This window comes from Oryzias melastigma, linkage group LG7, assembly GCF_002922805.2.
Source record: "Oryzias melastigma strain HK-1 linkage group LG7, ASM292280v2, whole genome shotgun sequence".
Lineage (NCBI taxonomy): Eukaryota > Metazoa > Chordata > Actinopteri > Beloniformes > Adrianichthyidae > Oryzias > Oryzias melastigma.
In genome coordinates this window covers 6,529,486-6,543,244 of record NC_050518.1, presented here as the reverse complement: position 1 = coordinate 6,543,244, position 13,759 = coordinate 6,529,486, and the positions used below count along the sequence as shown (strand labels likewise).

The following is a 13,759-nucleotide window of genomic DNA, read 5'->3' as shown; positions in this document are numbered from 1 at the left end:
GTTCTTATTAATTTTTTTTTTCCTGTGCTGTGTTTTAATGAATACATGGTTTTGGGATGTCACTGCTAAAGGATTGCGCCGTGGTTCAGGCTTTTATTGTTTCTCGGTTTGAGGAATTTGCTGCTGAAAGTCCACAAAATGCATAAAAAACGTTTCAGGACACAGAAATAGATTTTTGGATCTTGCTTGTTGGTGTTTTTTTAATTGGTCTTTTGTATCATTTCCAACTGCCAGGAATGAAAACTGGGACACATTTTTGGTCAAGGTTTGTAGTAATTCGACCACCATGTAATGTGCAGAGACAACTGGAAAATGTAATTGATGGGTTCATGTTGCCAAAGGCACAGCCAAGCCTCCTGGAGCTTGAGTGTTGTCAGTCTTGTAAGAGGTTGTATGTCTAGACGGAGCAAAAAAAAAACACACAAAAAAAAAGAAAACACTTGTTTAGGAATGACTAGGCTCCATGCCAAAGTAACTGCTACCAAAAGCCACATTCGGCTCGGTGACCGCATACAGAAACGGTGGAGCAGGGTGTGAGCGTCTGTGTGTGAGATACAATGCTTTTCAGATTAAAGGGCGGTTGTTGTGTTTAGAAGAGGTTTTAAGGTGAACTCCGGGCCCTGCAGCCGGTCCTCACAGCAGCGGGGCTTTAATCGGATTGCGGTCAGAGAATGCTGAGGACGGCAGGAATCCCTCCCCGTGCACCAACACACTCTCTCACATGAAAACTCACACAGCTGCACCTTGATTAAGAGCGCCCGCCAAGGTCCGGGGCAGACAAAGGTAATTGTCCAGGGAGGGACGGATAGAAACCTTTCTGCATGAACTGACCTTTCCCTTCAGCCCTCCAAAGTTTGTGTCTTTGTTGCTCCCTCCCCCAGTCCATCTGTAATTAATGAACAGCCATTTGCATGCTTGTACGTCTTTGAGCAGACTGCACCCGTGTCCTCCTCTGTTATAACAACAAGCCCTGCTGGCGCTTTAAACAGTGCAGATATTTTCAGCAGGCTTATTCTGTCACATGGCAACAGATCAGAGCTACACTTGTTAGATATACTCTTTCAGGAGGATCTTTGATTTTTTAGCTGCTATTGTCCATGTCGGTCTGGACCACCGCAATCCATCACCCTGTATTTAAGGGGAGAAATGAGCTACCCTAACGATTCACTTTTCTGTGTCTCATCTTGCCACGACATTTTAAAAAGGAGCTACAAAGGGTAATTTTGGAGGAAAGGAGCCACACATCCTCTTTATTTGTTCCCCTATCTCCACCTCTTGCCTTTGCTTGCACTGCAAGCTATTGATCAACCCCCCATCAGGGTGGTGGTGGTGGAACAGGCTTGGGAGGCAGAGTAGAGGGGGAGGAAATTTTATTGGTCCTGTACCAAACAACCTCATCAATATTGGCCCCCCTCACACACCTCTCCATTTTCCTGTCTATCTTCCCTTGTCTTTAGGCTGAAACGCTCTCGCTTATGTACTGTATCTAATGACCTGTGAATCCAATTAGTGGCATGTGGAAAACCTGAACACAGCAATCAATCTACCGCACGGATAAGACCAAAAACTGAAGCCGTGGCTCTTTTTTTTTCACCCCTCTTTGTCTCACTTTCCATTTTTGTCTGTGCGTGTCGTTCTGCGCACAATAATCAGACACTGCAAGAAGACATGCAAAACAGAAGAGCTGGTGGTTTTGGGAGGGGGGTCACAATCAATTCTGCAGCATGATTGAGGTCATTCTTGACTTGGAGGACAATCATTTTCCCTGGCTTGTTTACTCAACAGTGGCAGCTGTGGTGCCTACTGCAACCTCTGTGACATATTGATCCAGCCATATTGATTTCAGCCTCCTGTCTTCCTTCCAGCATGTCTGCCCAGATACAAAGATGACCACTGGGAAGCCAATTTGAACACTTATTACAAATGTAGGAGCAAATACAGCATTTTTCAGAATTGATTAATTCATTGCCTTGTCCTTTTAATTATTTAGACATGAGTATCTTTTAGAAAGAAAAAAAATATTTTGTACAATTTCTATTAGGAATTTTATATGAAATCTAAAAAAACAGGGATCTTTTTATTAGTTTTACCAATATAAATAGATAACTTATATAGTCATTTTTAAACTGTATTTGAGTCTGTTAATGAAGCTTCATATGTTGATGACGATCACCAGCCTGTTAAAATGACCTTTAAAAACCATGACAGTTTTTTAGAGTATGAGAAATTATCCACTAAATGTTTTGTTTTTGAGCTTAGAGAAGACTCAAAATAAAAAATTGACCTTCAGCTTTCTTTTTTTTTTTTTTCCTTTTTGTAAATGTGTGTGTAACTCAATGTTTAAAGGGGAAACCAGCTCAGAAGTTGCATCAGGTCATTATGGGTTAAGGGGCAACAATCCTCCTGAGTATTTTCCCAACAGCGCTAGTTTCATTTTAGCCTCACTGACATGACCTTGTAATGTGTTAATGATCTCTATTTGTTGCGAGTGGAGCAGAGAGGCTGCCAGCTGCTGACCTGCGTGTGAGAAGGTTCAAGCTTTTGGCATGTTTGCTGATCAGGATTACAGTGTCTTCTAGCTCTCTAATTTATGACTCAAATCTTTGGTTGCACATTTGACTCGGTTGTAACTACTGACTGTATATGAGAATGGGACTGAGTGACTCATGTCCCAAATAGGAAGTGCCCGCTAGTTCCAAGAAGCCAAAATCCCAAATACTTCTAATGAGAAACAAGCTATTACTCAGTCACTTTTCTTGCTCTGTGACCTTTTTTTTAATGTTCTCATTAATCAAAATATTTTTTTCTATAGTGCAAATTATTAAAGCTATAAACTGTAACTATTGTGTTGAACGTTCGAAACGTTTGAGATTCTCCCATGCCCACTTTTAAGTGGTAGGGTTGCTCACTTCTGGTTGGCAAGAGTAGTTACCATAGAAATGTTGATTGACCAACTCGGTCAATTTCTGGTTCCAACTTGTCTGTACCATTAAAAAATTTTGACTGAATTGACTTAATTTCGTGGAGCCACAAGTAAGTCATTATCTATGGGTGATGTCACACCAACTTAGTCCAAATCTCATATACAGTTAATGCTTCCAAAGAACTCACTCCTGACTGGCGACAATGATTTTCATAGAAGATCAAACTCCTGCTGCTCTGCAGAAACTATGTTGTAGAACACAACACAAGTTCTTTATGTTGCCTAACCATGAAATAATCTTAAAGACCTCTGGGAACGGTTTTACAACAGATCAAAAGACGGTTAGAGAGTTAAACCGCTAAGTACCATGTTGTCTAGATCTTCACCAGTCCATCCTGCCTTTTCCATCACCATCTCTCTATTCCCTCTTACATGTCATTCCTCTCTCATCCCCACTCTTCTTTATCAGCTGTCACTCATCTCCCTGCCTACTCCTATCCGATGTTTGAGTCATTGTGTCCATGTCCTCAACGCTCATTGACCCCTCTACCTCCCTCTCTGCTTGTATCTAACCTCATTTGCTGTTAGTGGCCAAGTCAGCTGGGCTCCATCCTCCCTTCCCCCTTTCTTTTCCCCCCGTGCTCATTCCTCTCTCACGGCTTCCTCCCAGCATCTTCGTCTCCCTCCCTCTTTCGTTAATGGAGTGATTGCAGTGTTTCTCCCCCAGGGATCAAGGGATTTAGGAGCCTAGTACACCAGCGCACACCCTCTCCTTGTGTTAGCCTTACACCTGCACATAAAGGGAGGCCCGCGTGCACGCGCACATCTAACTGCTTACAGACATTTAATTAGATGCTACATACAATGCAATTATCATGCCAGGAGTTCATCTCATATGTTGCGAGTCTGATCAGCTGAAACACATGTAGGATTTCTTTGTCATGCAACCAGCATATGGGAGTGCTATAACCACTCATTTTATTTTGTTATCAAGCTGTGGTGTAACTCTAAAACCTTCACACTTATTTTTTTGTTTGTTTGTAACTAGATGTTAAGTTACAAGCTAATAACATGCATTATGAATATGTGTGGCTGTAGGCAGTTTGTGTGTCAGTCTAATTTATGAGAAGTGCTGAAATAAAAGGTGTGTCAGGAGAGGAAATGAATCGCTATTCAGCCATAGCTCATCCTGATAAATATTGGTGTTTCTCATAAACTGAATCTATGTTGGAAGGTCTGTGTATTCCTCCTTTAAAACAGGCTTTGAAGATGTCTCTTATGTATTAATGATGTGCAAAATGGAACATTGTTTTTAGTGTGACAAATGTTTCTTATCTCGTTTTTTTTTCCTTCCCAAAATTGGTTTGAAGCAGTCCTAAATAAATGATGTCAATAAACAGATGGAGAGATGATTTTTAGCTCTAAGCATTTTAAGTTGTTAAATATTTTGAATTGGAAACAGCTGGTTGCTACTTACACTTTGATGAATTTATGTTAAGTCACATTGTTGCACACCTGAGGTTATAATTACCTAATTTGTAAGATTTTTTTTTTTTAAGATTTTTGCATTCAAATTGCAGAGTGCTCAAAATAAATTATTTCCATATTTCAGATTACATCCATACATGTTTACAGTCTATTAACCACACAGTTGTAATTTTTCTAATAAAATAGGTTTGATCTCTAAAATTCATTTTTAATTCCTTGAATAAAGCAACCTATTCAAATTCCTAAATTAAAAATGCATGATTAAGATGTTAATATATGTGCATAAATGCACGCTCTTAACATGAGCTTCCATTAGTTTTTCTCTGCACCCTGGCTTGCAAACCTAATGGAATTTAAAATGTTGTGAATTGTCCTAACAATGAGGTCCAACGGCTAATTAGCTTGCAGCCATCACAGATTATTGATGAAAAGTATCACTTAATTTGCATGTGGTCAGGATAAAATTCTGTCCCTCTGGTTCAACACTATTGATTTTCATGTAAAATAATTGTTTTAGTGATCAGACAATGAAGGATATTTTTACAAATTAAATAAGCTCAAATTAAACCTTTTAATTCAGATCATTGTTGCAAGTTAAATTACTCTTAAGTTTATGTTGTCATCGCCAGCTTGTAAAAGACTGCTCACTAGTCTTCTACTGTTTATTTTTACAAAAACATAAAGGTAGGAAAAGCTGAACAGAGGAGAACCAAACTGGACTACATGCTATTTCCCTGTAAAATAAGTAAACAGTGCTGCAAATAAGAACCACATTGAATTGTAAAGTTATCACTGGTTACTAGGGTTGCAACGATTCACTTTCCCCGCGGTACGTCTCAAACCTCAAATTTTGGTAATTGTTTTGTTTCAGTTCAATATACGATTTATCCATTGCAACACAACAAAAAACTACAAATTTTCAAAAAATCTTTGTTAATGAGCAACTAACAATAAAGAAAAACCTTTTAGTTACTCAGCCGGGAATAATGTACTAAAACCAAATCAAACATATTAAATTTAGCACAACACACGTGTTTGACTCTGTCAGCCTAAAGATATGCAAATGTATGCAGGAGGGATGCAATGATTCACTATCCCCCACGATTCGGTTCAATGGTGTAATCGTCTGGAATATGGAAAAGAGAACCAGCAACACAATAAAAACACAGAAGTCAAGCAGCAGGACTAGCGAAATTCCTTCAAAGTTAAGTCCAGGAAGGACAGTGTTTTAGTTGGTGCTGAAGCAGTTGTTCAGGAAACCAGAGGAATTGGCAAAATTTAGATCCAGCAGATCCCTTGGGTCCTGCCACCAGAAAGCCATAATTGACCTTTAACAGTTACAAACTGCCTTAAAGTCCCACTCCAACCATATTTTTTTTCTTTTGTAAAATCATTCCCAGTAGTCTTAAAGTTATGACTGTGCAGTTTTTAGCCAAAATCAAATTGTTTTTAAAGAAATATTTTATGCCCCGCGGCAGTTGCTCATTAGATATACAATTCTGGCTTGTGGGCGGGACCGTTGGCTCAGACAACCCCGCTCCCTTCCCGTCACTGGGAGCTCCGTCTGTATGCTCACGCATGAGATTATAGCCCCAAGCTAGCATTAGCAGCGCAAAAATAATGACGACCAATGCTAGATCAATCCAGCTGTACACTTTAGAGCCAGAGGCCAGCTCGGACGAGAATCATGAAAGCACACAAAGGGGTGGAGTACCAGAGTGGTAGGAGGGTATTTGGCACGCCGAGTCTTGTGTCACTAGCCCAAGGTTTTTCTAGCATCCAGTTTTCTGATCCAACATGATTTTAATTGAGAAATATTCAGATTGTAAATTATTTTATATAGATTCTCTATTATGAGAAAAATACTACAGGAACATGTTAAAAACAAGTAAAACTGTTTTAGGACATATTCGTATTTTAAAATGTAGTTATCTTTTTTCAACACTGTATAGAATAGTTCTTGAAGTATCCAGATGGTTTGTACTGTTCGAATTTAAAGGGAAAATTGTGGCATCCTTGCTGGTTACCATGGTGCCAGTTTGCTATCCCTTTTTTTGTGTACACCATCAAAGCAGGTTAATCAAAGGAAGCACGGCATAAACAAAAACCTAAATGAGGACATTCCACCCCCCATTATGGTGATTTGGCCATTTAAGTCAATAAAATGTTTGTGTCTAGTCTGCTTTCAATGGACTGTATTACCCAGACTGTGTACAGTCTCTCATTGGCACTGAGTCATCGAGATGATGGTAGGAAGTTGAACAGACAGCCATCACTTTTTTGTTGTATTTGCCTACAAGCCCCAAGTTCCTCTTTTTATCTTCCCAGTCCTCCCCCTGTGACCAAGCCTTCTGCCCCACCCCCCGCCAGACATTTCAGATGCAATTATGGATCAGTGAGCACCACCATCAGTCGCACTTCTTGTTAATATTTATCGAGTATAGCAGCAGCCGCTGCCATCTCCTGAGAGAGGGGCACTACAGTCATTAGGAGCAATTTTGTGTGTGTACTGGTGTGTGTGTGTGTGTGTGTATTTGCGCTCCACTCTCCCCCCTCACTCCACAGTCCATTCAGCTGCTGTAAGCGAGCCGGTCCATATCACAGGCTTGAACATGTGGAGGTGCAAGCATTCACAGTTGTGTGTTGGTGTGTGTGGCTGTCTTAAGTGTCAGCTTGTCTCTGCGCTCTGTGTGAGGAAGCATATTTGACAAGGGCATCTATAGACATGACTGACCAGGAGAGTCTGCTGCTGCTGCAAGCTTTCTGACTGAAGCCTTCTGTCTGTTTGCTTTCCTATTGAGTCGCTGTTCAAAGCAATGAAATTACAGCACAGTAACATCTGAAAGCTTAATGTCCTTTCATTGTTGCGTGAAATGAAAACTGCTAAAAAGTTTTTCTTTTTTTTTTACTGCAGCAGAATTAGAGCATGAAAATGTATTTTCCCATTTCTTCTTTTCCTTCACATCAGCTGTGTTCATGTTTTCCCTCACACTTGGCTGCTAAAGACCCCTTTCATGTGACGTCACAGCGCCGATGAGAACGCCCGCTCCACCATTTTGGGAGTCAAATTGTTGAAGACAAATAGAGTGCTACAGATCTTTGTCATTTCGATCTTTTATGGTGTCTGTCTTTGATCAGTTCAATTCGTGTTGTTGGCGAGACAAAATAAAGAACTGCAAGGTCTGCAACTGATCAGAATCAATGTCTGGTGTCTTATAGAACACAAAACCATTCAGCGATGCTGCGAGGAGGAGGTCACAGTGTGCATATTAAAATACTGGCTTACATAGTATTAATATGTATTCTTATATACTGGCAAAATGCAAAAATCATATTTCACAATGCAATGGACATCAATAGTATTAATATTCCAATAATAGTTGATCATCCACGTGGTGTGGGTGAGGATGACTTAGACTGAGACAATAAACAGCTTGGGCACATTCCAGCTCTGCAGGAACCTGTGATGCTGCTTCCTCTCACATTTGCATGTTTTGGCAAAAGTTTGTGTTTTTTCCATTGTTCGATCACCGTTATAAACAACAGTAGTACCTGTTCCAGTCGGCACCCTTTCAGAAGTAACGGATTGGCACCTGCACCGGATAAAACTCAAATATGCATCATTTTGAAGACAAATAAAAGTGCAACCACTGGCCCGCCTGCCACTAAAGCCTCGTTTCCACTGAGCAGTCCGGTCCGGTAAGGAGTAGTGCGGTAAGGTCCAGTTAACTCTGTCGAACGTTTCCACTTAATGAAGCCTCTCTTCCACTGAGAGGTTTGTTTTTACGGTGCATGTGTGGTGTAGACCGTTAGCCGCTAGCTCACCCTGTATCACACCGTTGCCAAAGGATGACAAGGAACGTTTGTAGTTCCACCGCAGACCAGGCCTTGCTGTTTGCAGGCATTTTCAAAATAGATTTGTGACCAAGAGTACACAGGAAACCACAAAAACCCGAATGCTTACAAAGGTTGGAAACTTTAGCTTAAATGAGCGCTATATTGATGCTTTCTAATGTCGTCATCACTTTCTGCCAATCAACGAGTGGCTACAGAGGCTCCGCCCCAACTATTGTGCTCCATTTTTCAATGGACATACAACTGATGGGGGCCCCCAAGAGGTAAGGGTCGATGCTGCTTAATAGGTCCATTTTACAATGGAAACTCAAAATACTGGACCATACTGGACTGCCCAGTGGAAACTAGGCCTAAATGTTTCTATTTGACTGCGATGACCAATCATTACTGTCTTTATCCGATGGAAATCGGTAAAACGAGATGCTTGAATTTTGAGTTTTTCTTTTGTGTTGACCGACAGCAACACGTGTACAATGATGATATTTCTCTGAAACTAAAGTCATCGATTTCACCCGTTGGATGTATCACAACAATATGTTCTTGACTCCCAAAATAGTGGACAATGGTGCTCGACAGGAGGGGTATATAGGAGCCATAGACCAAAGTTGGTGTTGTTTTGCCTGTTTCTAAGGCTTCTTTACAGTATCAAGTAACTTTTCTCTATTGAGATTAATGCTACAATGTGAAGTATGGGGCACCCCACCAATCCTCCCCTCTTCTCCCATTCTCTTTGCCCTCCTCTATCTGCACACTTCAAACTTCATTGGGGTGAAGCTGTTAATGTCATTCTTTATAATAGCATTAGGTAATTTAGCTGAGGTGTTGGGGTCAGGAGCTGCAGCAGCTGGTGCTTTTTTTCTTTTTTTTTGGTCGGCAGGCTCTTAAGCAGGCACTTTACAACACAGGAAAATAGATCCCTCTGTGACTCTGGTGTCGGTTTGCATGCATGCTGCATTTCTCAGATCAAATGGAGACGGGGATACATCTCTCGGACAGCTACAGCTTTGTCTCTTTGGGAGTCAGGTTAGATTGATTGTCCACATGTGGGTAGTGATGAATAAAAAAGGAATACACAAGCTCAAAAACACATCACATCCCAAAAAAGTAGACTAAACTGCTTTCAGCCTACTCTGTAGGTAACATTTACTCAACTCACTCTCCATGAATTCTTGTCAGTTTTTGCCCTCTTTTCATCTTTTTGGGGAATAAGACTTTTTTCTTTCACCTTCTCTAGTCCCCCTTATGCATTGGCTAAATGCTGCTATGGAAACTAGTTGTTCAGCCAATAGGATTATCTCTTTTTGTTAAATCGAAGATGGGCGGGGAGAGTACACAGACCGAAATCAAAATGGGGCTTGTGTGTGTTTTATGAGGGGTGATTAGTTTCCCAGATGGGGAGTGGGTGCAGCCTTGGGACAATGGGGGTTACTGAAGGGGCCAGGCCAGCGGCCGTAGCGTTTTCACCGAGCTTTTAAAAAGCTCAATCAATAGCCCCCTCTTTGACCGTTGGTAAATTATTCAGTGAACAAGCCTTTTGCTCTCTCTTTTTTCCTCTTTGAGTTTGATTAGTTCACTTTTATCAGCTCGACTGCATTTCTGACAGGCCGATCACATGCTAATCGTTTGTATCATCTTCAAGGAATGTTATGACACAGAAATATAAATGCCAATTTCTGAATTTATAAAGGTTCATCTGCTTCTTGGACTATTTTGTCTGCTTTGCTTCTGGACTTGAATCACATTGTTTGCATTAGGGATGAATTAACTTAATCCATGAATAGATTCAAATTCCTATGATCAAACCAGATGAATCTGTCTTGGGCAAGTTTTAGTTTTTTTTATCAGCAGAATTGCTGCTTTTATAATTATTAATTTGTGAAATCAATTATTTTGGTAATAGACTAAGTCTTATTGTCAGAAAAGCATTGTACTACCTGTTTTTTGTAACTATTAGTCGACTTGATCAATGAATCGATTTATATTCCCACAATCCAACCAGACTGATATGTCTCAAACAGTTTATCAAGTCGTCTTGATCTATGATATTATAGAATTGTTTTAAATTAAGTTAATCGATTATATCAATATTGGAAAATACCATTCAGATTGAAGCACGGTCGGTTTAGTTAGCTAAAATGTAAAAATAACTAAGTGGCAGCAAAAAAACGATCATTACAGTCCAATATGTGGAAGCACTTTGAATCTTCCAATAATGTTTGTATTATTCTGTTGTGGAAAAGCAACAGTGGGCTGAACTTTGTGAAACTAAAATGTGAATGGATTTGATGTTAACTTGTGTTTGTTTGTACACATACTTCCTTGACACTTGATTATCTTACAAAAAATACAAGAAATCTTGAAAACTTCACCTGCACTGTTCAGTACCAGCTATTTATCACTGTCTCACACAGGTTGAATTTTTGGCTAAAGATGTCCTGGACAGATTTCGGGTCAGTGAATCGGATTGTACGAAATGAACCGATGCCGATTATGAATCGTATCATCAACCACAAATTATAGTATGAAACGAATTCCTTGTTAGTATGAATCGTTACACCACTAGTTTGCATTGATGGAGATTAAGAGGGAAATGCTGTACCATGGTTAAAGTATAAAGTTCCCAACGCCCCAAAATAACCAGATGCTCCCTCAAAGGTGGTTGGAAACTATTGTTTGTATTTCTTTCCCTAAAGGGATCACCTTTCTACTCCTTTTGCAACTAATCATTTTCCCTGCTCCCATTTGCAGTCTCATAACATGAGTGAATATTGTATTGTATGAGATTCTCTTGTCTTTCCGCCCCCGTCCCACCCCCTGCCCCTGCTGGATCTGGTAACCAGACACTAAACACATTTGTGTGGACTGGTCAAGTTTTAATTGGATTGGCCTCTGCTCTGAAAATGGTGGGCTAATTTTAACCCACCTCACTGTCTTCTCCTTCAGTGCATTACTGCACCTTAGTTCTCCTGTTCCCATCTTTTCTTCTTTTTTTGGCCTTTCACTTTCTCCCCCTCTTTCTGTTTGCTTAAATAGATATCTGGTCTGCTTCACCGCTGGTTCTCAGCTCAGCTCAGTGTAATTTCCAGCTTGTCCAATGTGTGACATGCCAATAAAAAAAGAGAGGGTGAGGGAGAACAGGAGCGGGGGAGGAGGGGCAGAGGGTGGAACGCTGTGGAAGTGGAGATTTACAGTGGTATCGAGTTCACACGCTTCCACCAGGGCCTTATTTCCCCCTCGCTTTCCCATTAAAGAACACATGGTGCAAATTAACTCTTGCCAGTAGGGAGAGCAAAGGGAAGTTAAAGAGGAAAGAAGGGCTTCGGTCAAAAGAAAGGAGCAGACACGAAAAAAGGAGAGGAAATTTCAGGAATGGCTGTGAGGTCTGAGGAATGTATACACTTTGTTCTCTGGAGCCCGCAGCCTTTAAAACAACAGCAACATCACCACAGGCTGCCATCTGCAGTGTCTCCCCCTGCAACAGCACCGCACTCTCTACACGGAGCCTCTGACATTTCATACATGCGCTGCAGCTTGATTCACAGCTAACTCCGTCCAACTGCCACCCCTGAATGCTTTCTGATTACAGGCAACACAAACCAAACACACATGCTCCCACTTTGATCGTGGAGGGGGAATATCTTTGTCTGAAAACTATCAAACCCAAATTGTCCAGAACAATCAGCCTGCGCATGTTCAGAGGAAAACCCGGAAACCAAAGAATGGAATCTTAACATTGTGAATTTAGCTGTGGAAATTCTCCAAAAGTAGTGTATTAATTATTTCAGTTTATCTTTATTAAGTGAGTATTTTTTGTCGTGCACATACGGTTTGTCTACTTTTTTTGCTGGCTGTATTACGTCTGCAGCTTTTGTGGCTGCTGTTGCGTGTGCTTTGATGGAAGGAGACTGCATTGTAATTGCATGTCTGTCACAACCAGAGGCTGGGCAGCAGAAACTGCAGCTGCCAAGGCTTAAAGATCCGTTAGCACACTCGCAGTACACCCTATTTATTCTCAGCTCCCCCTGCTAGTCTTTCATGTGCTCTTTGCTTATATATATAGATGACATTAACTCACATTCCTTACTGGCTGTAATCTGTAGCAAGGAATTATCATTATTCTGATTTCACAGCACCGGCAGTGTGCTTTATTGTTTTTTAGTCTTGGAAAGTGCGCTTCAAACACGGCGCACATGATGGTAAAGACATTTCCTGCCTTCAAAGGGCCGAGCTGTGCTATCCCCCTCAGTAGCTGTATTCATTTCTCCTGCTGCCACGCTCAAATGCTCTTTGTTCCTCTCTTTATAGGAATGTACTTAACACATCGGCTGTGTTGTGTTTGTGAACAGAGCTGCCTTTGTTCCAGCAGCCGGTTAACACTTGTGTACAGAGCAGAGAGAAGAAAGTCAGCGTTATTAAGCCTAGTGTCAAATTAGCTGAAACACTGTCTTAGTAAAAAAAAAAAGAAAAAGATTAAAAATATACAGACTTTCCCCCTTAAATCTCTATCCGCGCAGCTCTCGAGAATCTCTTAAATGCTGCCCTGCATTTCAGTTTGCATTTGGAGCTTTATCAGACATGCCGCTTAAAATGTTTAAATCCCATTACCAGCAGAATGAAAAAAGTCAATGAGAAGATTAGATACATTTTTTTTTCAAATTCATGGACTGGCAAGGCGAATGTGTTTACATTGGAGGTTTTATACACAAAGGCCATTCAGAATAGACGAAACATTTCATAAATGACATAAAGAGCAGCGTGTTTGTTATGCCAGCACAAGTACGCTGCATCACATAGAATTTTAACTTCAGCGTCATAAGAAGCGAAGGGTGGGCTGTTGAGCTTTATAGCCCATTTATGGTTTTCCATAATGTCATCATTTGTAGTCAAAGCACTTTTTTACATCCTCTCATCATTTACTCTTTTCATATTTTACACCCATCACTCTGCTTGAGGATACTTGTGCTCCGCCACAGTGACTGGTGAATGTTTGATCTGAATACATTCACAGAGTAACCAGAGTTTACAATGAGAAAAAAAGAAACTGCCATCCGTTCCCTTCGTTCTCCCACCCTCACCCTTCTCTCCAGGTGAAACGGGATGATTTAATGTGCAGCCCTGTCAGAGTGGGGTAATGGAGTTGGTGGATGAGTGCAGAAACTCTCTCCATCAGCAAGTGGAGGGTGTGAAGGGGTGATGAAGGTGATTGAGACCCCCATCTGTCTAGGTGCGCTCCTTGGATCGACAGTGACCTCTCGTCCTTTCCTCCCTGCAGAGCTGGGACACACACTCGCACAAAACGCACAGCTCATTTCTTCAGTGTGCACCTCGCAGAGAAACATGTGTTTACACTCTTCAGCTTTGGACTTGTGACAGGCCTTTTGAAACTGAACAGCCTTTTCAGCTCACTGCTTTAGCCACAAAACAAGATCTCCAACAATCTTGCATCATTAGTGATATGGCAACATTGTGTTTAGCTCCTCAGAGTTCACCCAG

The 13,759-nt window shown here is 41.0% G+C and overlaps 1 protein-coding gene across 6 annotated transcripts in view; it reads left to right on the top strand.

Moving 5' to 3' along the window:
* Positions 1-13,759, top strand: part of rerea (arginine-glutamic acid dipeptide (RE) repeats a) — a 144,376-nt gene that overhangs the window by 71,156 nt on the left and 59,461 nt on the right. The gene's annotated exons all lie outside the window — the stretch shown is intronic.